This window comes from Carica papaya, chromosome 8 (assembly GCF_054855325.1).
Source record: "Carica papaya isolate Zhongbai chromosome 8, ASM5485532v1, whole genome shotgun sequence".
In the NCBI taxonomy this organism is placed as follows: domain Eukaryota; kingdom Viridiplantae; phylum Streptophyta; class Magnoliopsida; order Brassicales; family Caricaceae; genus Carica; species Carica papaya.
The window spans coordinates 17,991,525-18,017,462 of NC_142316.1; the positions used below are offsets into that span (position 1 = coordinate 17,991,525).

Below are 25,938 nucleotides of genomic sequence, written 5' to 3' on the forward strand. Positions count from 1 at the left end.
CTCCTTCTCCATTCTTCCCCCTCCGGTAATTTGTTTCCTTGTGCGTTCACACTTTACCTCTCATTCACGTTCTAATATTGATTAAAATGCCCCTGATTCTTGACTCAAATTTGCGTATAAACCAGCGGACCCTAGTTCCAGACGCGCGTAACGTCGAACGACCCGTCGGAAAAAAAAATTGGTGCGACACGAGGACTTCCCAGAAGGTCATCCATCCGAGTACTAATCTCACCCAAGCACACTTAACTGCAGAGTTCTGATGGGATCCGGGGCATTAGTGCTGGTATGATCGCACCTTTTTAGTTTCGCACTACAAATACATACACTCCTTCTCCTTTCTTCCCCCTCCCGTCATTTGTTTCCTTGTGTGTTCACACTTCACCTCTCATTCTCGTTCTAATATCGATTAAAATGCCCCTGCTTCTTGACTCACATTTGCGTATAAACCAGCGGACCCTTATTACAGTCGCGCGTAACTTCGAACGACCCGTCTGAAAAAAAATTGGTGCGACACGAGGACTTTCCAGGAAGTCACCCATCCGAGTACTACTCTCGCCCAAGCACACTTAACTACAGAGTTCTGATGGGATCCGGTGCATTAGTGCTGGTATGATCGCACCCGTTTAGTTCCGCGCTGCAAATACATAAACTCCTTCTCCTTTCTTCCCCCTCCCGTCATTTGTTTCCTTGTGCGTGCGCATTGCACCTACCGTGCTCGTTCTAATATCAATTAAAATGCTACGGTGCCGTGACTCACATTTGCGAATAAACCAGAGGACCATAATTCAAGTCGCGCGTAACGTCGAAAGAATCATCTGCAAAAAAATGGGTGCAATACGATGACTTTCTAAGAAAATAGGTGAAATATAAGGACATCGCATGAGGTCACCCATCCTAGTGCTACTCTCGCCCAAGCACCCTTAACTTGCAGAGTTCTGATAGAATCCGTTGTATTGGTGCTGGTTTGATCGCTCATGTTTCATTCTGCGCTGCAAATACATACACTCTTTCTCCCTCCATCCCCTCTCCCGTCATTTGTTTCCTTGTGCGTGCACTCTGCATCTCTCCTTCTCGTTCTAATATCAAGTAAAATGCCCTAGCATCGTGACTCACCTTTGCGAATGAACCAGCGGTTTATAATTGCATTCGCGCGTAACGTCGAGCGACCCATCCGAAAAAAATGGGTGCAACACGAGGACTTCCCAGGAGGTCACCATAAATCAAGTCGTGCGTAACGTCGAAAGAATCATCTGCAAAAAGATGGGTGCAACACCAGGATCTCCCAAGCAAATGGGTGAAATATAAGGACTTCGCAGGAGGTCACCCATCCGAGTAATTTTCTCGCCCAAGCACCCTTAATTGCGGAGTTCTGATAGAATTCTTTGTATTAGTGCTGGTATGATCCCTCATGTTTCATTCTACACTGCAAATACATACACTCTTTCTCCTCCCATCCCCCCTCCCGTTATTTGTTTCCTTGTGCGTGCACTCTGCATCTCTCTTTCTCGTTATAATATCAAGTAATATGCCCCGGCACCGTGACTCACCTTTGCAAATGAACCAGCGATTTATAATTCCATTCGCGCGTAACTTCGAACAACCCATCCGAAAAAAAATAGGTGCAACACGAGGGCTTCCCAGGTGGTCACCGATCCGAGTACTACACTCACCAAAGCACACTTAACTGCGGAGTTCTGATGGGATCCGGGGCTGTAGTGCTGGTATGATTGTACCTGTTTAATTTCGCGCTGCAAATACATACACACCTTCTCCTTTCTTCCCCCTCCGGTCATTTGTTTCCTTGTGCGTTCACACTTCACCTCTCAATCTCATTCTAATATCGATTAAAATGCCCCTGCTTCTTGACTCACATTTGCGTACAAACCAGCGAACCCTAATTCCAGTCGCGCGTAACGTCGAACGACCCGTCTGAAAAAAAATTGGTGCGACACGAGGACTTCCAAAAAGGTCACCCATCCAAGTACTACTCTCGCCCAAGCACACTTAACTGCGGAGTTCTGATGGGATCCGGTGCATTAGTGCTGGAATGATTGCACCTGTTTAATTTCGCGCTGCGAATACATAAACTCATTCCCCTTTCGTCCCCCTCCCGTCATTTGTTTCCTTGTGCGTGCGCACTGTAGCTCCCGTTCTCGTTCTAATATCAAGTAAAATGCTACAGCGCCGTGACTCACATTTGCGAATAAACCTGAGGACAATAATTCAAGTCGTGTGTAACGTCAAAAGAGTCATCTGCAAAAAAATGGGTGCAACACGAGGACTTCCTAAGAAAATGGGTGAAATATAAAGACTTCGCAGGAGGTCACCCATCCTAGTGCTACTCTCGCCCAAGCACCCTTAACTTGCGGAGTTCTGATAGAATCCGTTGCATTGGTGCTGGTATGATTGCTCATGTTTCATTCTGCGCTGCAAATACATACACTTTTTCTCCCTCCATCCCCCCTCCCGTCATTTGCTTCCTTGTGCGTGCACTCTGTATCTCTCCTTCTCGTTCTAATATCGATTAAAATGCCCCTGTTTCTTGACTCACATTTGCGTATAAACCAGTGGACCCTAGTTCCAGTCGAGCGTAACGTCGAACGACCCGTCTGAAAAAAAAAAAATTAGTGCGACACGAGGACTTCCCAGGATTTCACCCATCCGAGTACGACTCTCGCCCAAGCACACTTAACTGCGGAGTTCTGATGGGATCCGGTGCAGTAGTGCTAGTATGATCGCACCTGTTTAATTTCGCGCTGCAAATACATAAACTACTTCTCCTTTCTTCCCCCTCCCGTCATTTGTTTCCTTGTGCGTGCGCACTGCAGCTCTCGTTCTCGTTCAAATATCAAGTAAAATGCCACAACGTCGTGACTCACATTTGCGAATAAATCTGTGGACCATAGTTAAAGTCGCGCGTAACGTCGAACGACACATCTGAAAAAAAGAAAATGGGTGCAACACGAGAACTTCCCAGGAGGTAACCCATCATTGTACTACTTTCGTCAAAGCACACTTAACTGCGGAGTTCTGATGGGATCCGGTGCATTTGTGCAGGTGTGACCGCACCTGTTTAATTTCGTGCTGAAAATACATGCACTCCTTCTTCCCTCCCCCCCTCCCGTCATTTGTTTCCTTGTGCGTTCACACTGCACCTCTCCTTCTCGTTCTAATATCGATTAAAATGCCCCTGATTCTTGACTCACATTTGCGTATAAACAAGCGAACCATAGTTCCAGTCACGCGTAACGTCGAACGACCCATCTAAAAAAAAATTATTGCGATACGAGGACTTCCCAAGAGGTCACCCATCCGAGTACTATTCTCTCCCAAGCACACTTAACTGCAGAGTTCTGATGGGATCCAGTACATTAGTGCTGGTATGATGCCACTTGTTTAATTTTGCGCTTCAAATACATACACTCCTTCTCCTTTCTTCCTCATCCCGTCATTTGTTTCCTTGTGCGTGCGCACTGCACCTCTCGTACTCGTTCTAATATCAAGTAAAATGCCACGGTGTCGTGACTCACATTTGCGAATAAACCTACGGACCATAAATCAAGTCGCGCGTAACTTCAAAAGAATCATCTGCAAAAAGACGGGTGCAACACGAGGACCTCCCAAGAAAATGGGTGAAATATAAGGACTTCGCAGGAGGTCACCCATCCGAGTACTTTTCTCGCCCAAGCACCCTTAACTGCGGAGTTCTGATAGAATCCGTTGCATTAGTGCTGGTATGATCCCTCATGTTTCATTCTTCACTGCAAATTCATACACTCTTTCTCCTTCCATCCCCCCTCCCGTCATTTGTTTCCTTGTGCGTGCACTCTGCATCTCTTTTTCTCGTTCTAATATCAAGTAATATACCCTGGCACCGTGACTCACCTTTGCAAATGAACCAGCGGTTTATAATTCCATTCGCGCGTAATGTCGAACAACCAATCCGAAAAAAATTAGGTGCAACACGAGGGCTTCCCAAGTGGTCACCCATCCGAGTACTACACTCGCCCAAGCACACTTAATTGCGGAGTTCTGATGGGATCCGGAGCTTTAGTGCTGGTATGATTGCACCTGTTTAATTTTGCGCTGCAAATACATACACTCCTTCTCCTTTCTTCACCCTCCTGTCATTTGTTTCCTTGTGCGTTCACACTTCACCTCTCATTCTCGTTCTAATATCGATTAAAATGCCCCTGCTTCTTGACTCACATTTGCGTATAAACCAGCGGACCCTAGTTCCAGACGCGCGTAACGTCGAACGACCCGTCTGAAAAAAAATTGGTGCGACACGAGGACTTCCTAAGAGGTTACCCATCCGAGTGCTTATCTCGCCCAATCACACTTCACTGCGGAGTTCTGATGGGATCCGGTGCATTAGTACTGGTATGATCGCACCTCTTTAATTTTGCGCCGCAAATACATAAACTCATTCCCCTTTCTTCCCCCTCCCGTCATTTGTTTCCTTGTGCGTGCGCACTGCACCTCCCGTTCTCGTTCTAATATCAAGTAAAATGCTACAGCGCCGTGACTCACATTTGCGAATAAACCTGAGGACCATAATTCAAGTGGCACGTAACGTCGAAAGAATCATCTGCAAAAAAATGGGTGCAACACGAGGACTTCACAAGTGGCCACCCCTCCGAGTACTACTCTCGCCCAAGCACACTTAACTGCGGAGTCATGATGGGATCTGTTACATTAGTGCTGGTATGATCGCACCTGATTAATTTCGCACTGCAAATACATAAACTCCTTCTCCTTTCTTCCCCCTCCCGTCATTTGTTTCCTTGTGCGTTCACACTGCACCTCTCCTTCTCGTTCTAATATCGATTTAAATGCCCCTGCTTCATGACTCACATTTGCGTATAAACCAACGGACCCTAGTTCCAGTCGCACGTAACGTCGAACAACCCGTCTGAAAAAAAATTGGTGCGACACGAGGACTTCCCAGGAGGTCAACCATCCGAGTACTACTCTCGCCCAAGCACACTTAACTGCGGAGTTCTGATGGATCCGGTGCATTAGTGCTGGTATGATCGCACCCATTTAATTCAACGCTGCAAATATATAAACTCCTTCTCCTTTCTTCCCCCTCCCGTCATTTGTTTCCTTGTGCGTTCACACTTCACCTCTCATTCTCGTTCTAATATCGATTAAAATGCTCCTGCTTCTTGACTCACATTTGCGTATAAACCAGCGGACCCTAGTTCCAGACACGCGTAACGTCGAACGACCCGTCTGAAAAAAAATTGGTGCGACACTAGGACTTCCCAGGAGGTCACCCATCCGAGTTCTAATCTCGCCAAAGCACACTTCACTTCGGAGTTCTGATGGGATCCGGTGCATTAGTGCTGGTATGATCGCACCTGTTTAATTTCGCGCTGCAAATACATAAACTCTTTCCCCTTTCTTCCCCATCCCGTCATTTCTTTCCTTATGCTTGCGCACTACACCTCGCGTTCTCGTTCTAATATCAAGTAAAATGCTACAGCGTCGTGACTCACATTTGCGAATAAACCTGAGGACCATAATTCAAGTCGCGCGTAACGTCAAAAGAATCATATGCAAAAAAATGGGTACAACACGAGGACTTCACAAGAAAATGGGTGAAATATAAGGACTTCGTAGGAGGTAACCCACGCTAGTACTACTCTCGCCCAAGCACCCTTACCTACGGAGTTCTGATAGAATCCGTTGCATTAGTGCTGGTATGATCGCACCTGTTTCATTTCGTGCTGAAAATACATACACTGCTTCTCCTTCCCTCCCCCTCCCATCAATTGTTTCCTTGTGCATTCACACTGCGCCTCTCCTTCTCGTTCTAATATCGATTTAAGTTCCCCTGCTTCTTGACTCACATTTGCGTATAAACCAGCGGACCCTAGTTCCAGTCGCGCGTAACGTCGAACGACCCGTCTGAAAAAAAATTGGTGGGACACAAGGACTTCCCAGGAGGTCACCCATCCGAGTACTACTCTCGCCCAAACACACTTAACTGTGTAGTTCTGATGGAATCCGATGCATTAGTGCTGGTATGATCGCAACTGTTTAATTTTGCGCTGCAAATACATAAACTCCTTCTCCTTTCTTCCCCCACCCGTCATTTGTTTCCTTGTGCGTGCGCACTGCACCTCTCGTTCTCGTTCAAATATCAAGTAAAATGCCACGGCGCCGTGACTCACATTTGTGAATAAATCTGCGGACCATAATTAAAGTCGCGCGTAACATCGAACGGCACATCTGTAAAAAAGAAAATGGGTGCAACACGAGGGCTTCCCAGGTGGTCAACCATCCGAGTACTACCCTCGCCCAAGCACACTTAACTGCGGAATTTTGATGGGATTTGGAGATTTAGTGCTGGTACGATCGCACCTGTTTAATTTCGCGCTGCAAATACATACACTCCTTCTCCTTTCTTCCCCCTCCCGTCATTTGTTTCCTTGTGCGTTCATACTTCACCTCTCATTCTCGTTCTAATATCGATTAAAATGCCTCTGCTTCTTGACTCACATTTGCGTATAAACCAGCTTACCCTATTTCCAGACGCGCGTAACGTCGAACGACCCGTCTGAAAAAAAATTGGTGCGACACGAGGACTTCACAAGAAAATGGGTGAAATATAACGACTTCGCAGGAGGTAACCCATGCTAGTACTACTCTCGCCCAAGCACCCTTACCTACAGAGTTCTGATAGAATCCATTGCATTAGTGCTGGTATGATCGCACCTGTTTCATTTCGTGCTGAAAATACATACACCCTTCTCCTTCCCTCCCCCTCCCATCAATTGTTTCCTTGTGCGTTCACACTGCACCTCTCCTTCTCGTTCTAATATCGATTAAAATGCCCCTGTTTCTTGACTCACATTTGCGTATAAACCAACGGACCCTAGTTCCAGTCGCGCGTAACGTCGAACGACCCGTTTGAAAAAAAATTGGTGAGACACGAGGACTTCCCAGGAGGTCACCCATCCGAGTACTACTCTCGCCCGAGCACACTTAACTGTGAAGTTCTGATGGGATCCGGTGCATTAGTGCTGGTATGATCGCACCGGTATAATTCAGCGCTGCAAATACATAAACTTCTTCTCCTTTCTTCCCCCTCCCGTCATTTGTTTCCTTGTGCGTGCGCACTGCACCTCCCGTGCTCGTTCTAATATCAAGTAAAATGTTACGGTGTCGTGACTCACATTTATGAATAAACCTGAGGACCATAATTCAAGTCGCGCGTATCGTCGAAAGAATCATCTGCAAAAAAATGGGTGCAACACGAGGACTTCCTAAGAAAATGGGTGAAATATAAGGACTTCGTAGGAGGTCACCCATGCTAGTGCTACTCTCGCCCAAGCACCCTTAACTTGCGGAGTTCTGATAGAATCCGTTGCATTGGTGCTGGTATGATGGCTCATGTTTCATTCTGCGCTGTAAATACATACACTTTTTCTCCCTCCATCCCCCCTCCCGTCATTTGTTTCCTTGTGCGTGCACTCTGCATCTCTCCTTCTCGTTCTAATATCGATTAAAATGCCCTTGCTTCTTGACTCACATTTGCGTATAAACCAGTGGACCCTAGTTCCAGTCGCGCGTAACGTCGAACAACCCGTCTGAAAAAAATATTAGTGCGACACGAGGACTTCCCAGGAGGTCACCCATTCGAGTACTACTCTCGCCAAAGAACACTTAACTGCGGAGTTCTGATGGGATCCGGTGCATAAGTGCTGGTATGATCGCAACTGTTTAATTTCGCGCTGCAAATACATAAACTCCTTCTCCTTTCTTCCCCCTCCCGTCATTTGTTTCCTTGTGCGTGCGCACTGCACCTCTCGTTCTCGTTTAAATATCAAATAAAATGCCACGGCGCCGTGACTCACATTTGCGAATAAATCTGCGGACCATAATTAAAGTCGCGCGTAATGTCGAACGGCACATCTGTAAAACAGAAAATGGGTGCAACACGAGGGCTTCCCAGGTGATCAATCATCCGAGTACTACCCTCGCCCAAGCACATTTAACTGCGGAGTTTTGATGGAATTCGGAGCTTTAGTGCTGGTATGATCGCACCTGTTTAATTTCGCGCTGCAAATACATACACTCATTCTCCTTTCTTCCCACTCCCGTCATTTGTTTCCTTGTGCGTTCACACTTCACCTCTCATTCTCGTTCTAATATCGATTAAAATGCCCCTGCTTCTTGACTCACATTTGCGTATAAACCAGCGGACCCTATTTCCAGACGCGCGTAACGTCAAACGACCCGTCTGAAAAAAAATTGGTACGACACGAGGACTTCACAAGAAAATGGGTGAAATATAAGGACTTCGCAGGAGGTAACCCATGCTAGTACTACTCTCGCCCAAGAACCCTTACCTACGGAGTTCTAATAGAATCCGTTGCATTAGTGCTGGTATGATCGCACCTATTTCATTTCGTGCTGAAAATACATACACTCCTTCTCCTTCCCTCCCCCTCCCATCAATTGTTTCCTTGTGCGTTCACACTGCACCTCTCCTTCTCGTTCTAATATCGATTAAAATGCCCCTACTTCTTGACTCACATTTGCGTATAAACCAGCGGACCCAAGTTCCAGTCGCGCGTAACGTTGAACGACCCGTCTGAAAAAAAATTGGTGCGACACGAGGACTTCCCAGGAGATCACCCATCCGAGTACTACTCGCGCCCAAGCACACTTAACTGCGGAGTTCTGATGGGATCCGGTGCATTAGTGCTGGTATGATCGCACCTGTTTAATTTCGCGCTGCAAATACATAAACTCCTTCTCCTTTCTTCCCCCTCCCGTCATTTGTTTCCTTGTGCGTGCGCACTGCACCAACCGTGCTCGTTCTAATATCAAGTAAAATGCTACGGTGCCGTGACTCACATTTGCGAATAAATCTGAGGACCATAATTCAAGTCACGCGTATCGTCGAAAGAATAATCTGCAAAAAAATTGGTGCAACACGAGGACTTCCTAAGAAAATGGGTGAAATATAAGGACTTCGCTGGAGGTCACCCATCCGAGTACTACTCTCGCCCAAGCACACTTAACTGCGGAGTTCTGATGGGATCCGGTGCATTAGTGCTGGTATGGTCGCACCTGTTTAATTTCAAGCTGCAAATACATAAACTCCTTCTCCTTTCTTCCCCCTCCCGTCATTTGTTTCCTTGTGCGTGTGCACTGCACCTCTCGTTCTCGTTCAAATATCAAGTAAAATGCCACGGCGCCGTGACTCACATTTACGAATAAATCTGAGGACCATAATTAAAGTCGCGCGCAACGTCGAACGGCACATCTGAAAAAAAGAAAATGGGTGCAACACGAGAACATCCCAGGAGGTAACCCATCCAAGTACTACTCTCGCCCAAGCACACTTAACTGCGGAGTTCTGATGGGATCCGATGCATTAGTGCTGGTATCATCGCACCTGTTTCTTTTTGTGCTGAAAATACATACACTCCTTCTCCTTCCCTGCCCCTCCCATCAATTGTTTCCTTGTGCGTTCATACTGCACCTCTCTTTCTCGTTCTATTATCGATTAAAATGCCCCTGCTTCTTGACTCACATTTGCGTATAAACCAGCGGACCCTAGTTCCAGTCCTGCGTAACGTCGAACGACCCGTCTGAAAAAATATTGGTGCGACATGAGGACTTCCCAGGAGGTCACCCATCCGAGTACTACTCTCGCCCAAGCACACTTAACTACTTAGTTCTGATAGGATCCGGTGCATTAGTGCTGGTATGATCGCACCTGTTTCTTTTTGTGCTGAAAATATATACACTCCTTCTCCTTCCCTCCCCCTCCCATCAATTGTTTCCTTCTGCGTTCACACTGCACCTCTCCTTCTCGTTCTAATATCGATTAAAATGCCTCTGCTTCTTGACTCACATTTGCGTATAAACCAGCGGACCCTAATTCCAGTCGCGCGTAACGTCGAACAACCTGTCTGAAAAATAATTGGTGCGACACGAGAACTTCCCAGGAGGTCACCCATCCGAGTACTACTCTCGCCCAAGGAAACTTAACTGCGGAGTTCTGATGGGATCCGGTGCATTAATGCTGGTATGATCGCACTCGTCTAATTCCATGCTGCAAATACATAAACTCCTTCTCCTTTCTTCTCCCTCCCGTCATTTGTTTCCTTGTGCGTGCGCAATGCACCTCCCGTGCTCTTTCTAATATTAAGTAAAATGCTACGGTGCCGTGACTCACATTTGCGAATAAACTTGAGGACCATAATTCAAGTCGCGTGTATCGTCGAAAGAATCATCTGCAAAAAAATGGGTGCAACAAGAGGACTTCCTAAGAAAATGGGTGAAATATAAGGACTTCGCAGGAAGTCACCCATCCTAGTGCTACTCTCGCCCAAGCACCTTTAACTTGCGGAGTTCTGATAGAATCAGTTGCATTGGTGCTGGTATGATTGCTCATTTTCATTCTGCGCTGCAAAAACATATACTTTTTCTCCCTCCATCCCCCCTCCCGTCATTTGTTTCCATGTGCGTGTACTCTGCATCTCTCTTTCTCGTTCTAATATCGATTAAAATGCCCCTGCTTCTTGACTCACATTTGCGTATAAACCAGTGGACCCTTGTTCCAGTCGCGCGTAACGTCGAACGACCCGTCTGAAAAAAAAATTAGTGCGACACGAGGACTTCCCAAGAGGTAACCCATTCGAGTACTACTCTCGCCCAAGCACACTTAACTGCGGAGTTCTGATGGGATCCGGTGCATTAGTGCTGGTATGATCGCACTTGTTTCATTTCGCGCTGCAAATACATAAACTCCTTCTCCTTTCTTCCCCCTCCCATCATTTGTTTCCTTGTGCGTGCGCACTGTACCTCTTGTTCTCGTTCAAATAGCAAGTAAAATGCCACGGCGCAGTTAAGTGACTCACATTTGCGAATAAATCTGCGGACCATAGTTAAAGTCGCGCGTAACGTCGAACGGCACATCTGAAAAAAAGAAAATGGGTGCAACACGAGAACTTCCCAAGAGGTAACCCATCATTGTACTACTTTCGCCAAAGCACAATTAACTGCGGAGTTCTGATGGGATCCGGTGCATTTGTGCTGGTGTGACCGCACCTGTTTAATTTCGTGCTGAAAATACATACACTCCTTCTTCCCTCCCCCCCTCCCATCATTTGTTTCCTTGTGCGTTCACACTGCACCTCTCCTTCTCGTTCTAATATCAATTAAAATGCCCCTGATTCTTGACTCACATTTGCGTATAAACCAGCGGACTATAGTTCCAGTCGCGCGTAACGTCGAACGACTCATCTGAAAAAAAATTGTTGCGATACGAGGACTTCCCATGAGGTCACCCATCCGAGTACTACTCTCGCCCAAGCACACTTAACTGCAGAGTTCTGATGGGATCCAGTGCATTAGTGCTGGTATGATGCCACTTGTTTAATTTTGCGCTTCAAATACATACTCTCCTTCTCTTTTCTTCCTCCTCCCGTCAATTGTTTCCTTGTGCGTGCGCACTGCACCTCCCGTACTCGTTCTAATATCAAGTAAAATGCCACGGCGCCGTGACTGACATTTGCGAATAAACCTGCGGACCATAAATCAAGTTGCGCGTAACGTCGAAAGAATCATCTACAAAAAGATGGGTGCAACACGAGGACCTCCCAAGAAAATGGGTGAAATATAAGGACTTCGCAGGAGGTCACCCATCCGAGTACTTTTCTCGCCCAAGCACCCTTAACTGCAGAGTTCTGATAGAATCCGTTGCATTAGTGCTGGTATGATCCCTCATGTTTCATTCTGCACTGCAAATACATACACTCTTTCTCATTCCATCCCCCCTCCCGTCATTTGTTTCCTTGTGCGTGCACTATGCATCTCTCTTTCTCGTTCTAATTTCAAGTAATATGCCCCGGCACCGTGACTCACCTTTGCAAATGTACCAGCGGTTTATAATTCCAATCGCGCGTAACGTCGAACAACCCATCCGAAAAAAAATTGGTGCAACACGAGGGCTTCCCAAGTGGTCACCCATGCTAGTACTACTCTCGCCCAAGCACCCTTACCTACGGAGTTCTGATAGAATCCGTTGCATTAGTGCTGGTATGATCGCACCTGTTTTATTTCGTGCAGAAAATACATACACTCCGTCTCCTTCCCTCCCCCTCCCATCAATTGTTTCCTTGTGCGTTCACACTGCACCTCTCTTTCTCGTTCTAATATCGATTAAAATGCCCTTGCTTCCTGACTCACATTTGCGTATAAACCAGCGGACCCTAGTTCCAATCGCGCGTAACGTCAAATGACCCGTCTGAAAAAAAATTGGTGCGACACGAGGACTTCCCAAGAGGTCACCCATCCGAGTACTACTCTCGCCCAAGCACACTTAACTGCGGAGTTCTGATGGGATCCGGTGCATTACTGCTGGAATGATTGGACCTGTTTAATTTCCCACTGCAAATAGAAAAACTCATTCCCTTTTCGTCCCCCTCTAGTCATTTGTTTCCTTGTGCATGCGCTCTACAGCTCCCGTTCTTGTTCTAATATCAAGTAAAATACTACAGCGCCGTGACTCACATTTGCGAATAAACCTGAGGACCATAATTCAAGTCGCGCGTAATGTCAAAAGAATCATCTGCAAAAAAATGGGTGCAACACGAGAACTTCCTAAGAAAATGGGTGAAATATAAGGACTTCGCAGGAGGTCACCCATCCTAGTGCTACTCTCACCCAAGCACCCTTAACTTGCGGAGTTCTGATAGAATCCGTTGCATTGGTGCTGGTATGATTGCTCACGTTTCATTCTGCGCTGCAAATACATAAACTTTTTCTCCCTCCATCCCCCCTCCCGTCATTTGTTTCCTTGTGCGTGCACTCTGCATCTCTCCTTCTCGTTCTAATATCGATTAAAATGCCCCTGCTTCTTGACTCACATTTGCGTATAAACCAGTGGACCATAGTTCCAGTCGCGCGTAAAGTCGAACGACCCGTCTGAAAAAAAAAATTAGTGCGACACGAGGACTTCGCAAGAGGTCACCCATCCGAGTACTACTCTCCCCCAAGCACACTTAACTGCGGAGTTCTGATGGGATCCGGTGCATTAGTGCTGGTTTGATCGCACCCGTTTATGTTTGCGCTGCAAATACATAAACTACTTCTCCGTTCTTCTCCCTCCCGTCATTTGTTTTCTTGTGCGTGCGCACTGCACCTCTTGTTCTCATTCAAATATCAAGTAAAATGCTACAGCGCCATGACTCACATTTGCGAATAAATCTGCGGACCATAATTAAAGTCGCGCGTAACGTCGAACGGCACATCTGAAAAAAGAAAATGGGTGCAACACGAGAACTTCCCAGGAGGTAACCCATCATTGTACTACGTTCGCCAAAGCACACTTAACTGCGGAGTTCTGATGGGATCCGGTTCATTTGTGCTGGTGTGACCGCACCTGTTTAATTTCGTGCTGAAAATACATACACTCCTTCTTCCCTCTCCCCCTCCCATCATTTGTTTCCTTGTGCGTTCACACTGCACCTCTCCTTCTCGTTCTAATATCGATTAAAATGCCCCTGATTCTTGACTCACATTTGCGTATAAACCAGCGGACCATAGTTCTAGTCGCGCGTAACGTCGAACGACCCGTCTGAAAAAAAAATTGTCGCGATACGTGGACTTCCCAAAAGGTCACCCATCCGAGTACTATTCTCTCCCAAGCACACTTAACTGCAGAGTTCTGATGGGATCCGGTGCATTAGTGCTGGTATGATGCCACTTGTTTAATTTTGCGCTTCAAATACCTACATTCCTTATCTTTTCTTCCTCATCCCGTCATTTGTTTCCTTGTGCGTGCGCACTGTACCTCCCGTACTCGTTCTAATATCAAGTAAAATGCCACGGCGCCGTGACTCACATTTGCGAATAAACCTGCGGACCATAAATCAAGTCGCGCATAACGTCGAAAGAATCATCTGCATAAAGACGGGTGCAAAACGAGGGCTTCCCAAGTGGTCACCCATCCGAGTACTACTCTCGCCCAAGCACACTTAACTGCAGAGTTCTGATGGGATCCAGAGCTTTAGTGCTGGTATGGTCGCACCTGTTTAATTTCGCGCTGCAAATACATAAACTCCTTCTCCTTTCTTCCCCCTCCCGTCATTTGTTTCCTTGTGCGTGCGCACTGTACCTCCCGTGCTCGTTCTAATATCAAGTAAAATGCTACGGTGCCGTAACTCACATTTGCGAATAAACCTAAGGACCATAATTCAAGTCGCGCGTATCGTCGAAAGAATCATCTGCAAAAAAATGGGTGCAACACGAGGACTTCCTAAGAAAATGGGTGTAATATAAGGACTTCGCAGGAGGTCACCCATCCTAGTGCTACTCTCGCCCAAGCACCCTTAACTTGCGGAGTTCTGATAGAATCCGTTGCATTGGTGCTGGTATGATTCCTCATGTTTCATTCTGCGCTGCAAATACATACACTTTTTCTCCCTCCACCCCCCCTCTCGTCATTTGTTTCCTTGTGCGTCCACTCTGCATCTCTCTTTCTCGTTCTAATATCGATTAAAATGCCCCTCCTTCTTGACTCACATTTGCGTATAAACTAGTGGACCCTAGTTCCAGTCGCGTGTAACGTTGAACGACCCATTTGAAAAAAAAATTAGTGCGACACGAGGACTTCCCAGGAGGTCTCCAATCCGAGTACTACTCTCGCCCAAGCACACTTAACTGCTTAGTTCTGATGGGATCCGGTGCATTAGTGCTGGTATGATCGCACCTGTTTAATTTCGCGCTGCAAATACATAAACTCCTTATCCTTTCTTCCCCTTCCCGTCATTTGTTTCCTTGTGCGTGCGCACTATACCTGTCGTTCTCGTTCAAATATCACGTAAAATGTCACGGCGCCGTGACTCACATTTGCGAATAAATCTGCGGACCATAATTAAAGTCGCGCGTAACGTCGAACGGCACATCTGAAAAAAAGAAAATTGGTGCAACACCAGAACTTCCCATGAGGTAACCCATCATTGTACTACTTTCGCAAAAGCACACTTAACTGTGGAGTTCTGATGGGATGCGGTGCATTTGTGCTGGTGTGACCGCACCTGCTTAATTTCGTGCTGAAAATACATACACTCCTTCTTCCCTCCCCCCTGCCATCATTTGTTTCCTTGTGCGTTCACTCTGCACCTCTCATTCTCGTTCTAATATCGATTAAAATTCCCTTGCTTCTTGACTCACATTTGCGTATAAACCAGCGGAACATAGTTCCAGTCGCGCGTAACGTCGAACGACCCGTCTGAAAAAAAATTGGTGCGACACGAGGACTTCCCAGGAGGTCACCCATCCGAGTACTACTCACACCCAAACACACTTAACTGCGGAGTTCTGATGGGATAAGGTGCATTAGTGCTGGTAAGATCGCACCTTTTTCATTTCGTGCTGAAAATACATACACTCCTTCTCCTTCCCTCCCCCTCCTCTCAATTGTTTCCTTGTGCGTTCACACTGCACCTCTCCTTCTTGTTCTAATATCAATTAAAATGCCCCTACTTCTTGACTCAAAATTGCGTATAAACCAGCGGACCCCAGTTCTAGTCGCGCGTAACGTCGAACGACCCGTCTGAAAAAAAATTGGTGCGACACGAGGACTTCCCAGGAGGTCACCCATCCGAGTACTACTCTCGCCCAAGCACACTTAACTGCGGAGTTCTGATGGGATCTGGTGCATTAGTACTGGTATGATCGCACCCATTTAATTTTGCGCTGTAAATACATAAACTCCTTCTCCTTTCTTCCCCATCCTGTCATTTGTTTCCTTGTGCGTGCGCACTGCACCTCCCGTGCTCGTTCTAATATCAAGTAAAATGCTACGATGCCGTGACTCACATTTGCGAATAAACCTGAGGACCATAATTTAAGTCGCGCGTATCGTCGAAAGAATCATCTGCAAAAAAATGGGTGCAACACGAGGACTTCCTGAGAAAATGGGTGAAATATAAGGACTTCGCATGAGGTCACCCATCCTAGAGCTACTCTCGCCCAAGCACCCTTAACTTGCGGAGTTCTGATAGAATCCGTTGCATTGGTGCTGGTATGATTGCTCATGTTTCATTCTGCGCTGCAAATACATACACTTTTTCTCCCTCCATCCCCCCTCCCGTCATTTGTTTCCTTGTGCGTGCACTCTGCATCTCTCCTTCTCGTTCTAATATCGATTAAAATGCCCTTGCTTCTTGACTCACATTTGCGTATGAACCAGGGGACCCTAGTTCCAGTCGCGCGTAACGTCCAATGACCCGTCTAAAAAAAAAATTAGTGCGACACGAGAACTTCCCAGGAGGTCACCCATCCGAGTACTACTCTCGCCCAAGCACACTTAACTGCTGAGCACTGATGGGATCCGGTGCATTAGTGCTGGTATGATCGCACCTGTTTAATTTCGCGCTGCAATTACATAAACTCCTTCTCCTTTCTTCCCCCTCCCGTCATTTGTTTCCTTGTGCGTGCGCACTGCACCTCTCGTTCTCGTTCAAATATCAAGTAAAATGCCACGGCGCCGTGACTCACATTTGCGAATAAATCTGCGGTCCATAATTAAAGTCGCGCGTAACGTCGAACGTCATATCTGAAAAAAAGAAAATGGGTGCAACACGAGAACTTCCCAGGAGTTAACCCATCATTGTACTACTTTCGCCAAAGCACACTTAACTGCGGAGTTCTGATGGGATCCGGTGCATTAGTGCTGGTGTGACAGCACCTGTTTAATTTTGTGCTGAAAATACATACACTCCTTCTTCCCTCCCCACCCTGCCATCATTTGTTTCCTTGTGCGTTCACACTGCACCTCTCCTTCTCGTTCGAATATCAATTAAAATGCCCCTGATTCTTGACTCACATTTGCGTATAAACCAGCGGACCATAGTTCCAGTCGCGCGTAACGTCGAACGACTAATCTGAAAAAAAATTGTTGCGATACGAGGACTTCCCAAGAAGTCACCCATCCGAGTACTACTCTCGCCGAAGCACACTTAACTGCAGAGTTCTGATGGGATCCAGTGCATTAGTGCTGGTATGATGCCACTTGTTTAATTTTGCACTTCAAATACATACACTCCTTCTCTTTTCTTCCTCCTCCCGTCATTTGTTTCCTTGTGCGTGCGCACTGCACCTCCCGTACTCGTTCTAATATCAAGTAAAATGCCACGGCGCCGTGACTCACATTTGCGAATAAACCTGCGGACCATAAATCAAGTCGCGTGTAACATCGAAAGAATCATCTGCAAAAAGATGGGTTCAACACGAAGACCTCCCAAGAAAATTGGTGACATATAAGGACTTCGCAGAAGGTCACCCATCCGAGTACTTTTCTCGCCCAAGCACCCTTAACTGCGGAGGTCTGATAGAATCCGTTGCATTAGTGCTGGTATGATCCCTCATGTTTCATTCTGCATTGCAAATACATACACTATTTCTCCTCCCATCCCCCCTCCCGTCATTTGTTTCCTTGTGCGTGCACTCTGCATCTCTTTTTCTCGTTCTAATATCAAGTAATATGCCCCGGTACCGTGACTCACCTTTGTAAATGAACTAGAAGTTTATAATTCCATTCGCGCATAACGTCGAACAACCCATCCGAGAAAAAAAAGGTGTAACACGAGGGCTTCCCAAGTGGTCACCCATCCGAGTACTACTCTCGCCCAAGCACACCTAACTGCGGAGTTCTTATGGGATCCGGGGCTTTAATGCATGTATGATCGCACCTGTTTAATTCCGCACTGCAAATACATACACTCATTCTCTTTTCTTCCCCCTCCGTCATTTGTTTCCTTGTGCGTTCACACTTCATGTCTCCTTCTCGTTCTAATATCGATTAAAATGCCCCTGCTTCTTGACTCACATTTGCGTATAAACCAGCGGACCCTAGTTCCAGACGCGCGTAACGTCGAATGACCCGTCTGAAAAAAAATTGGAGCGACATGAGGACTTCCCAGGAGGTCACCCATCCGAGTACTAATCTCACCCATGCACACTTAACTGCGGAGTTTTGATGGGATCCGGTGCATTAGTGCTGGTATGATAGCACTTATTTAATTTCGCGCTGTAAATACATAAACTCATTCCCCTTTCTTCCCCCTCCCGTCATTTGTTTCTTTGTGCGTGCGCACTGCACCTCCCGTTCTCGTTCTAAAATCAAGTAAAATGCTACAGCGCCGTGACTCACATTTGCGAATAAACCTGAGGACCATAATTCAAGTCGCGCGTAACGTCGAAAGAATCATCTGCAAAAAAATGGGTGTAACACGAGGACTTCACGAGAAAATGGGTGAAATATAAGGACTTAGAAGGAGGTAACCCATGCTAGTACTACTCTCGCCCAAGCACCTTTACCTACGGAGTTCTGATAGAATCCATTGCATTAGTGTGGTATGATCGCACCTGTTTCATTTCGCGCTGAAAATACATACACTCATTCTCCTTCCCTCCCCATCCCATCAATTGTTTCCTTGTGCATTCACACTGCACTTCTCCTTCTCGTTCTAATATCGACTAAAATGTCCCTGCTTCTTGACTCACATTTGCGTATAAACCAGTGGACCCTAGTTCCAGTCGCCCGCAACGTCATACGACCCGTCTGAAAAAAAAATTAGTGCGACACGAGGACTTCCCAGGAGGTCACCCATCCAAGTACTACTCTCGCCCAAGCACACTTAACAGCGGAGTTCTGATGGTATCCGGTGCATTAGTGCTGGTATGATCGCACTTGATTAATTTCGCGCTGCAAATGGATAAACTCCTTCTCCTTTCTTCCCCCTCCCGTCATTTGTTTCCTTGTGCGTACGCACTGCACCTCTCGTTCTCGTTCAAATATCAAGTAAAATGCCACGGCACCGTGACTCACATTAGCGAATAAATCTGCGGACCATAATTAAAGTCGCGCGTAACGTCGAACGGCACATCTGAAAAAAAGGAAATGGGTGCAACACGAGAACTTCCCAAGAGGTAACCCATCATTGTACTACCTACGCCAAAGCACACTTAACTGCGTAGTTCTGATGGGATCTGGTGCATTTGTGCTGGTGTGACCGCACCTGTTTATTTTCGTGCTGAAAATACATACACTCCTTCTTCCCTCCCCCCTCCCATCATTTGTTTCCTTGTGAGTTCACACTGCACCTCTCCTTCTCGTTCTAATATCGATTAAAATGCCCCTAATTCTTGACTCACATTTGCGTATAAACCAGCGGACCATAGTTCCAGTCGCGCATAACGTCGAATGACCCGTCTGAAAAAAAATTGGTGCGACACGAGGACTTCCCATGAGGTCACCCATCCGAGTACTACTCTCGCCCAAGCACACTTAACTGCAGAGTTCTGATGGGATCCAGTGCATTAGTGCTGGTATGATCGCACCCGTTTAATTTCGCGCTGCAAATACATAAACTCCTTCTCCTTTCTTTCCCCTCCCGTCATTTGTTTCCTTGTGCGTGCGCACTGCACCTCCCGTGCTCGTTCTAATATCAAGTAAAATACTACGGTGCCATGAATCACATTTGCGAATAAACCTGAGGACCATAATTCAAGTTGCGCGTATCGTCGAAAGAATCATCTGCAAAAAAATGGGTGCAACACGAGTACTTCCTAAGAAAATGGGTGAAATATAAGAACTTCGCAGGAGGTCACCCTTCCGAGTACTTTTCTCGCCCAAGCACCCTTAACTGCGGAGTTCTAATAGAATCCCGTGCATTGGTGCTGGTATGATTGCTCATGTTTCATTCTGCGCTGCAAATACATACACTTTTTCTCCCTCCATCCCCCCTCCCGTCATTTGTTTCCTTGTGCGTGCACTCTGCATCTCTGCTTCTCGTTCTAATATCGATTAAAATAACCCTGCTTCTTGACTCACATTTGCGTATAAACCACCGGACCTTAGTTCCAATCGCGAATAACGTCGAACGACCAGTCTGAAAAAAAATATGTGCAACACGAGGACTTCCCAAGAGTTCACCCATCCGAGTACTACTCTCTCCCAAGCACACTTAACTGCGGAGTTCTGATGGGATCCGGTGAATTAGTGCTGGTATGATCGCACCAGTTTAATTTCGCGCTGCAAACATAAACTCCTTCTCCTTTCTTCCCCCTCCCGTCATTTGTTTCCTTGTGTGTGCGCACTGCACCTCTCGTTCTCGTTCAAATATCAAGTAAAATGCCACAGCGCCGTGACTCACATTTGCGAATAAATCTGCGAACCATAATTAAAGTTGCACATAACGTCGAACGGCACATCTGAAAAAAAGAAAATGAGTGCAACACGAGAACTTCCCAGGAGGTAACCCATCAGTGTACTACTTTCGCCAAAGCACACTTAACTTCGGAGTTCTGATGGGATCCGGTGCATTTGTGCTGGTGTGACCGCACCTGTTTAATTTGGTGCTGAAAATACATTCACTCCTTCTTCCCTCCCCCCCTCCCATCATTTGTTTCCTTGTGCGTTCACACTGCACCTCTCGTTCTCGTTCTAATATCGATAAAAATGCCCCTGATTTTTTACTCACATTTGCGTATAAACCAGCGGACCATTGTTCCAGTCGCGCGTAACGTCGAACGACCCATCTGAAAAAAAATTGTTGCGATATGAGGACTTCCCAAGAGGCCACCCATCCGAGTACTACTCTCGCCCAAGCACACTTAACTGAGAAGTTCTGATGGGATCCAGTGCATTAGTGCTGCTATGATGCCACTTGTTTAATTTTGCGCTTCAGATACATACACTCCCTCTCTTTTCTTCCTCCTCCCGTCATTTGTTTCCTTGTACGCCGCACTGCACCTCCCGTACTCGTTCTAATATCAAGTAAAATGCCACGGCGCCGTGACTCAAATTTGCGAATAAACCTGCGGACCATAAATCAAGTCGCGCATAACGTCGAAAGAATCATCTGCAAAAAGATGGTTGCAACACGAGGACCTCCCAAGAAAATGGGTGAAATATAAGGACTTCGCAGGAGGTCACCCATCCGAGTACTTTTCTCGCCCAAGCACCCTTAACTGCGGAGTTCTGATAGAATCCGTTGCATTAGTCCTGGTATTATCCCTCATGTTTCATTCTGCACTGTAAATACATACACTCTTTCTCCTTCCATCCCCCCTCCCGTCATTTGTTTCCTTGTGCGTGCACTCTGCATCTCTCTTTCTCGTTCTAATATCAAGTAATATGCCCTGGCACCGTGACTCACCTTTGCAAATGAACCAGTGGATTATAATTCCATTCGCGTGTAACGTCCAACAACCCATCCGAAAAAAAATAGGAGCAACACGAGGGCTTCCCAAGTGGTCACCCATCCGAGTAATACCCTCGCCCAAGCACACTTAACTGCGGAGTTCTGATGGGATCCGGAGCTTTAGTGCTAGTATGATCGCACCTGTTTAGTTTCGCGCTGCAAATACATACACTCCATCTCCTTTCTTCCCCCTCCCGTCATTTGTTTCCTTATGCGTTCACACTTCACCTCTCATTCTCGTTCTAATATCGATTAAAATGCCCCTCCTTCTTGACACACATTTGCGTTTAAACCAGCGGACCCTAGTTCCAGACGCGCGTAACGTCGAACGACCCGTCTGAAAAAAAATTGGTGCGACACGAGGACTTCCGAGGAGGTCACCCATTTGAGTACTAATCTCGCCCAAGCACACTTAACTGCGGAGTTCTTATGGGATCCGGTGCATTAGTGCTGTTATGATCGCACCTGTTTAATTTCGCGCTGCAAATACATAAACTCATTCTCCTTTCTTCCCCCTCCCGCCATTTGTTTCCTTGTGCGTGCGCACTGCACCTCCCGTGCTCGTTCTAATATCAAGTAAAATGCTACGGTGCTGTGACTCACATTTGCGAATAAACCTGAGGACCATAATTCAAGTCGCGCGTATCGTCGAAAGAATCATCTGCAAAAAAATGGGTGCAACACGCGGACTGCCTAAGAAAATGGGTGAAATATAAGGACTTCGCAGGAGGTCACCCATCCTAGTGCTACTCTCGCCCAAGCACCCCTAACTTGCGGAGTTCTGATAGAATCCGTTGCATTGGTGCTGGTATGATTGCTCATGTTTCATTCTGTGCTGCAAATACATACACTTTTTCTCCCTCCATCCCCCCTCCCGTCATTTGTTTCCTTGTGCGTGCACTCTGCATCTCTCTTTCTCGTTCTAATATCAATTAAAATGCCCCTGCTTCTTGACTCACATTTGCGTATAAACCAGTGGACCCTAGTTCCAGTCGCGCGTAACGTCGAACGACCCGTCTGAAAAAAATATTAGTGCTGCACGAGGACTTCCCAAGAGGTCACCCATCTGAGTATTACTCTCGCCCAAGCACACGTAACTGCGGAGTTCTGATGGGATCCGGTGCATTAGTGCTGGTATGATCGCACCCGTTTAATTTTGCGCTGCAAATACAGAAACTCTTTCTCCTTCCATCCCCCCTCCCGTCATTTGTTTCCTTGTGCATGCACTCTGCATCTCTCTTTCTCGTTCTAATATCAAGTAATATGCCCCGGCACCGTGACTCACCTTTGCAAATGAACCAGCGGTTTATAATTCCATTCGCGCGTAACGTCGAACAACCCATCCGAAAAAAAATAGGAGCAACACGAGGGCTTCCCAGGTGGTCACCCATCCGAGTACTACTCTCGCCCAAGCACACTTATCTGCGGAGTTCTGATGGGATCCGGTGCATTAGTGCTGGTATGATTGCACCAGTTTAATTTCGCGCTGCAAATACATAAACTCCTTCTCCTTTCTTCCCCCTCCCGTCATTTGTTTCCATGTGCGTGCGCACTGCACCTCTCGTTCTCGTTCAAATATCAAGTAAAATGCCACGGCGCCGTGACTCACATTTGCGAATAAATCTGCGGACCATAATTAAAGTCGCGCATAACGTCGAACGGCACATCTAAAAAAAAGAAAATGGGTGCAACACGAGAACTTCCCAGGAGGTAACCCATCGTTGTAATACTTTCGCCAAAGCACACTTAACTTTGGAGTTCTGATGGGATCCGGTGCATTTGTGCTGGTGTGACTGCACCTGTTTAATTTGGTGCTGAAAATACATACACTCCTTCTTCCCTCCCCCCCTCCCATCATTTGTTTCCTTGTGCGTTCACACTGCACCTCTCGTTCTCGTTCTAATATCGATAAAAATGCCCTTGATTTCTGACTCACATTTGCGTATAAACCAGCGGACCATTGTTCCAGTCGCGCGTAACGTCAAACGACCCATCTGAAAAAAAATTGTTGCGATATGAAGACTTCCCAAGAGGCCACCCATCCGAGTACTACTCTCGCCCAAGCACACTTAACTGCAGAGTTCTGATGGGATCCAGTGCATTAGTGCTGCTATGATGCCACTTGTTTAATTTTGCGCTTCAGATACATACACTCCTTCTCTTTTCTTCCTCCTCCCGTCATTTGTTTCCTTGTGCGTGCGCACTGCACCTCCCGTACTCGTTCTAATATCAAGTAAAATGCCACGGCGCCGTGACTCAAATTTGCGAATAAACGTGCGGACCATAAATCAAGTCGCGCGTAACGTCGAAAGAATCATCTGCAAAAAGATGGGTGCAACACGAGGACCTCCCAAGAAAATGGGTGAAATATAAGGACTTCGCAGGAGGTCACCCATCCGAGTACTTTTCTCGCCCAAGCACCCTTAACTGCGGAGTTCTGATAGAATCCGTTGCATTAGTCCTGGTATTATCCCTCATATTTCATTCTGCACTGTAAATACATACACTCTTTCTCCTTCCATCCCCCTCCCGTCATTTGTTTCCTTGTGCGTGCACTCTGCATCTCTCTTTCTCGTTCTAATGTCAAGTAATATGCCCCGGCACCGTGACTCACCTTTGCAAATGAACCAGCGGATTATAATTCCATTCGCGCGTAACGTCCAACAACCCATTCGAAAAAAATAGGAGCAACACGAGGGCTTCCCAAGTGGTCACCCATCCGAGTAATACCCTCACCCAAGCACACTTAACTGCGGAGTTCTGATGGGATCCAGAGCTTTAGTGCTAGTATGATCGCACCTGTTTAGTTTTGCGCTGCAAATACATACACTCCATCTCCTTTCTTCCCCCTCCCGTCATTTGTTTCCTTGTGCGTTCACACTTCACCTCTCATTCTCGTTCTAATATCGATTAAAATACCCCTGCTTCTAGACACACATTTACGTTTAAACCAGCGGACCCTAGTTCCAGACGCGCGTAACGTCGAACGACCCGTCTGAAAAAAAATTGGTGTGACACGAGGACTTCCCAGGAGGTCACCCATTTGAGTACTAATCTCGCCCAAGCACACTTAACTGCGGAGTTCTGATGGGATCCGGTGCATTAGTGTTGTTATGATCGCACCTGTTTAATTTCGCGCTGCAAATACATAAACTCATTCTCCTTTCTTCCCCCTCCCGCCATTTGTTTCCTTGTGCGTGCGCACTGCACATCCCGTGCTCGTTCTAATATCAAGTAAAATGCTACGGTGCCGTGACTCACATTTGCGAATAAACCTGAGGACCATAATTCAAGTCACGCGTATCGTCGAAAGAATCATCTGCAAAAAAATGGGTGCAACACGCAGACTGCCTAAGAAAATGGGTGAAATATAAGGACTTCGCAGGAGGTCACCCATCCTAGTGCTACTCTCGCCCAAGCACCCCTAACTTGCGGAGTTCTGATAGAATCCGTTGCATTGGTGCTGGTATGATTGCTCATGTTTCATTCTGCGCTGTAAATACATACACTTTTTCTCCCTCCATCCCTCCTCCCGTCATTTGTCTCCTTGTGCGTGCACTCTGCATCTCTCATTCTCGTTCTAATATCGATTAAAATGCCCCTGCTTCTTGACTCACATTTGCGTATAAACCAGTGGACCCTAGTTCCAGTCGCGCATAACGTCGAACGACTCGTCTGGAAAAAAAAATTAGTGCGACATGAGGACTTCCCAGGAGGTCACCCATCCGAGTACTACTCTCGCCCAAGCACACTTATCTGCGGAGTTCTGATGGGATCTGGTGCATTAGTGCTGGTATGATCTCACCAGTTTAATTTCGCACTGCAAATACATAAACTCCTTCTCCTTTCTTCCCCCTCCCGTCATTTGTTTCCTTGTGCGTGCGCACTGCACCTCTCGTTCTCGTTCAAATATCAAGTAAAATGCCATGGCACCGTGACCCACATTTGCGAATAAATCTGCGGACCATAATTAAAGTCGCGCGTAACGTCGAACGGCACATCTAAAAAAAAGAAAATGGGTGCAATACGAGAACTTCCTAGGAGGGAACCCATCATTGTACTACTTTCGCCAAAGCACATTTAACTTCGGAGTTCTGATGGGATCTGGTGCATTTGTGCTGGTGTGACCGCACCTGTTTAATTTCGTGCTGAGAATACATACACTCCTTCTTCCCTCCCCCCCTCCCATCATTTGTTTCCTTGTGCGTTCACACTGCACATATCCTTCTCGTTGTAATATCGATAAAAATGCCCCTTATTTTTGACTCACATTTGCGTATAAACCAGCGGACCATAGTTCCAATCGCGCGTAACGTCGAACGACCCATCTGAAAAAAAATTGTTGCGATACGAGGACTTCCCAAGAGGTCACCCATCCGAGTACTACTCTCGCCCAAGCACAATTAACTGCAGAGTTCTGATGGGATCCAGTGCATTAGTGCTGGTATGATGCCACTTGTTTAATTTTGCGCTTCAAATACATACACTCCTTCTCTTTTCTTCCTCCTCCCGTCATTTGTTTCCTTGTGCGTGCGCACTGCACCTCCCGTACTCGTTCTAATATCAAGTAAAATGCCACGGCGCCGTGACTCAAATTTGCGAATAAACCTGCGGACCATAAATCAAGTCGCGCGTAATGTCGAAAGAATCATCTGCAAAAAGATGGGTGCAACACGAGGACCTTCCAAGAAAA

At 46.6% G+C, this 25,938-nt stretch overlaps 6 non-coding genes and 48 pseudogenes across 6 annotated transcripts; all 54 read right to left on the reverse strand.

The window, feature by feature from the left end:
* Window positions 1-178: 178 nt before the first annotated feature.
* On the reverse strand, window positions 179-297 carry LOC148246651 (5S ribosomal RNA; annotated as a pseudogene).
* A 205-nt stretch (window positions 298-502) lies between these two features.
* Window positions 503-621, reverse strand: LOC148246652 (5S ribosomal RNA; annotated as a pseudogene).
* A 995-nt stretch (window positions 622-1,616) lies between these two features.
* On the reverse strand, window positions 1,617-1,735 carry LOC148246653 (5S ribosomal RNA; annotated as a pseudogene).
* Window positions 1,736-1,940: 205 nt separating this feature from the next.
* On the reverse strand, window positions 1,941-2,059 carry LOC148246654 (5S ribosomal RNA; annotated as a pseudogene).
* A 565-nt stretch (window positions 2,060-2,624) lies between these two features.
* LOC148246655 (5S ribosomal RNA) lies at window positions 2,625-2,743 on the reverse strand (annotated as a pseudogene).
* A 209-nt stretch (window positions 2,744-2,952) lies between these two features.
* On the reverse strand, window positions 2,953-3,071 carry LOC148246656 (5S ribosomal RNA; annotated as a pseudogene).
* Window positions 3,072-3,275: 204 nt separating this feature from the next.
* On the reverse strand, window positions 3,276-3,393 carry LOC148246657 (5S ribosomal RNA; annotated as a pseudogene).
* Window positions 3,394-3,954: 561 nt separating this feature from the next.
* On the reverse strand, window positions 3,955-4,073 carry LOC148246658 (5S ribosomal RNA). Its single transcript, XR_015815237.1, has one exon. It is a non-coding gene; the product is annotated as a 5S ribosomal RNA (ribosomal RNA).
* Window positions 4,074-4,278: 205 nt separating this feature from the next.
* On the reverse strand, window positions 4,279-4,397 carry LOC148246659 (5S ribosomal RNA; annotated as a pseudogene).
* A 205-nt stretch (window positions 4,398-4,602) lies between these two features.
* Window positions 4,603-4,721, reverse strand: LOC148246660 (5S ribosomal RNA; annotated as a pseudogene).
* A 205-nt stretch (window positions 4,722-4,926) lies between these two features.
* LOC148246661 (5S ribosomal RNA) lies at window positions 4,927-5,044 on the reverse strand (annotated as a pseudogene).
* A 205-nt stretch (window positions 5,045-5,249) lies between these two features.
* Window positions 5,250-5,368, reverse strand: LOC148246662 (5S ribosomal RNA; annotated as a pseudogene).
* Window positions 5,369-5,927: 559 nt separating this feature from the next.
* On the reverse strand, window positions 5,928-6,046 carry LOC148246663 (5S ribosomal RNA; annotated as a pseudogene).
* Window positions 6,047-6,255: 209 nt separating this feature from the next.
* LOC148246664 (5S ribosomal RNA) lies at window positions 6,256-6,374 on the reverse strand (annotated as a pseudogene).
* A 558-nt stretch (window positions 6,375-6,932) lies between these two features.
* LOC148246665 (5S ribosomal RNA) lies at window positions 6,933-7,051 on the reverse strand (annotated as a pseudogene).
* A 562-nt stretch (window positions 7,052-7,613) lies between these two features.
* On the reverse strand, window positions 7,614-7,732 carry LOC148246666 (5S ribosomal RNA; annotated as a pseudogene).
* A 209-nt stretch (window positions 7,733-7,941) lies between these two features.
* Window positions 7,942-8,060, reverse strand: LOC148246667 (5S ribosomal RNA; annotated as a pseudogene).
* A 559-nt stretch (window positions 8,061-8,619) lies between these two features.
* LOC148246668 (5S ribosomal RNA) lies at window positions 8,620-8,738 on the reverse strand. Its single transcript, XR_015814427.1, has one exon. It is a non-coding gene; the product is annotated as a 5S ribosomal RNA (ribosomal RNA).
* Window positions 8,739-8,973: 235 nt separating this feature from the next.
* On the reverse strand, window positions 8,974-9,092 carry LOC148246669 (5S ribosomal RNA; annotated as a pseudogene).
* Window positions 9,093-9,301: 209 nt separating this feature from the next.
* LOC148246670 (5S ribosomal RNA) lies at window positions 9,302-9,420 on the reverse strand (annotated as a pseudogene).
* Window positions 9,421-9,625: 205 nt separating this feature from the next.
* LOC148246671 (5S ribosomal RNA) lies at window positions 9,626-9,744 on the reverse strand (annotated as a pseudogene).
* Window positions 9,745-9,949: 205 nt separating this feature from the next.
* Window positions 9,950-10,068, reverse strand: LOC148246672 (5S ribosomal RNA; annotated as a pseudogene).
* A 561-nt stretch (window positions 10,069-10,629) lies between these two features.
* Window positions 10,630-10,748, reverse strand: LOC148246673 (5S ribosomal RNA). The gene has a single exon (XR_015814272.1). It is a non-coding gene; the product is annotated as a 5S ribosomal RNA (ribosomal RNA).
* A 214-nt stretch (window positions 10,749-10,962) lies between these two features.
* LOC148246674 (5S ribosomal RNA) lies at window positions 10,963-11,081 on the reverse strand (annotated as a pseudogene).
* Window positions 11,082-11,285: 204 nt separating this feature from the next.
* LOC148246675 (5S ribosomal RNA) lies at window positions 11,286-11,403 on the reverse strand (annotated as a pseudogene).
* Window positions 11,404-11,964: 561 nt separating this feature from the next.
* LOC148246676 (5S ribosomal RNA) lies at window positions 11,965-12,083 on the reverse strand (annotated as a pseudogene).
* A 205-nt stretch (window positions 12,084-12,288) lies between these two features.
* On the reverse strand, window positions 12,289-12,407 carry LOC148246677 (5S ribosomal RNA; annotated as a pseudogene).
* Window positions 12,408-12,970: 563 nt separating this feature from the next.
* Window positions 12,971-13,089, reverse strand: LOC148246678 (5S ribosomal RNA; annotated as a pseudogene).
* A 208-nt stretch (window positions 13,090-13,297) lies between these two features.
* On the reverse strand, window positions 13,298-13,416 carry LOC148246679 (5S ribosomal RNA; annotated as a pseudogene).
* A 205-nt stretch (window positions 13,417-13,621) lies between these two features.
* On the reverse strand, window positions 13,622-13,739 carry LOC148246680 (5S ribosomal RNA; annotated as a pseudogene).
* Window positions 13,740-13,945: 206 nt separating this feature from the next.
* LOC148246681 (5S ribosomal RNA) lies at window positions 13,946-14,064 on the reverse strand (annotated as a pseudogene).
* Window positions 14,065-14,626: 562 nt separating this feature from the next.
* On the reverse strand, window positions 14,627-14,745 carry LOC148246682 (5S ribosomal RNA; annotated as a pseudogene).
* A 531-nt stretch (window positions 14,746-15,276) lies between these two features.
* LOC148246683 (5S ribosomal RNA) lies at window positions 15,277-15,395 on the reverse strand (annotated as a pseudogene).
* Window positions 15,396-15,600: 205 nt separating this feature from the next.
* Window positions 15,601-15,719, reverse strand: LOC148246684 (5S ribosomal RNA). The gene has a single exon (XR_015814989.1). It is a non-coding gene; the product is annotated as a 5S ribosomal RNA (ribosomal RNA).
* A 562-nt stretch (window positions 15,720-16,281) lies between these two features.
* On the reverse strand, window positions 16,282-16,400 carry LOC148246685 (5S ribosomal RNA; annotated as a pseudogene).
* Window positions 16,401-16,609: 209 nt separating this feature from the next.
* LOC148246686 (5S ribosomal RNA) lies at window positions 16,610-16,728 on the reverse strand (annotated as a pseudogene).
* A 205-nt stretch (window positions 16,729-16,933) lies between these two features.
* Window positions 16,934-17,051, reverse strand: LOC148246687 (5S ribosomal RNA; annotated as a pseudogene).
* Window positions 17,052-17,612: 561 nt separating this feature from the next.
* LOC148246688 (5S ribosomal RNA) lies at window positions 17,613-17,731 on the reverse strand (annotated as a pseudogene).
* A 204-nt stretch (window positions 17,732-17,935) lies between these two features.
* LOC148246689 (5S ribosomal RNA) lies at window positions 17,936-18,054 on the reverse strand (annotated as a pseudogene).
* Window positions 18,055-18,613: 559 nt separating this feature from the next.
* LOC148246690 (5S ribosomal RNA) lies at window positions 18,614-18,732 on the reverse strand (annotated as a pseudogene).
* A 209-nt stretch (window positions 18,733-18,941) lies between these two features.
* On the reverse strand, window positions 18,942-19,060 carry LOC148246691 (5S ribosomal RNA; annotated as a pseudogene).
* Window positions 19,061-19,263: 203 nt separating this feature from the next.
* On the reverse strand, window positions 19,264-19,382 carry LOC148246692 (5S ribosomal RNA). The gene has a single exon (XR_015815052.1). It is a non-coding gene; the product is annotated as a 5S ribosomal RNA (ribosomal RNA).
* Window positions 19,383-19,942: 560 nt separating this feature from the next.
* Window positions 19,943-20,061, reverse strand: LOC148246693 (5S ribosomal RNA; annotated as a pseudogene).
* Window positions 20,062-20,268: 207 nt separating this feature from the next.
* LOC148246694 (5S ribosomal RNA) lies at window positions 20,269-20,387 on the reverse strand (annotated as a pseudogene).
* An 882-nt stretch (window positions 20,388-21,269) lies between these two features.
* Window positions 21,270-21,388, reverse strand: LOC148246695 (5S ribosomal RNA; annotated as a pseudogene).
* Window positions 21,389-21,593: 205 nt separating this feature from the next.
* On the reverse strand, window positions 21,594-21,712 carry LOC148246696 (5S ribosomal RNA; annotated as a pseudogene).
* Window positions 21,713-22,274: 562 nt separating this feature from the next.
* Window positions 22,275-22,393, reverse strand: LOC148246697 (5S ribosomal RNA; annotated as a pseudogene).
* Window positions 22,394-22,599: 206 nt separating this feature from the next.
* On the reverse strand, window positions 22,600-22,718 carry LOC148246698 (5S ribosomal RNA). The gene has a single exon (XR_015815280.1). It is a non-coding gene; the product is annotated as a 5S ribosomal RNA (ribosomal RNA).
* Window positions 22,719-22,927: 209 nt separating this feature from the next.
* On the reverse strand, window positions 22,928-23,046 carry LOC148246699 (5S ribosomal RNA; annotated as a pseudogene).
* An 881-nt stretch (window positions 23,047-23,927) lies between these two features.
* On the reverse strand, window positions 23,928-24,046 carry LOC148246700 (5S ribosomal RNA; annotated as a pseudogene).
* Window positions 24,047-24,251: 205 nt separating this feature from the next.
* Window positions 24,252-24,370, reverse strand: LOC148246701 (5S ribosomal RNA; annotated as a pseudogene).
* A 563-nt stretch (window positions 24,371-24,933) lies between these two features.
* On the reverse strand, window positions 24,934-25,052 carry LOC148246702 (5S ribosomal RNA; annotated as a pseudogene).
* Window positions 25,053-25,261: 209 nt separating this feature from the next.
* Window positions 25,262-25,380, reverse strand: LOC148246703 (5S ribosomal RNA; annotated as a pseudogene).
* A 204-nt stretch (window positions 25,381-25,584) lies between these two features.
* On the reverse strand, window positions 25,585-25,702 carry LOC148246704 (5S ribosomal RNA; annotated as a pseudogene).
* Between the last annotated feature and the right edge of the window lie 236 nt (window positions 25,703-25,938).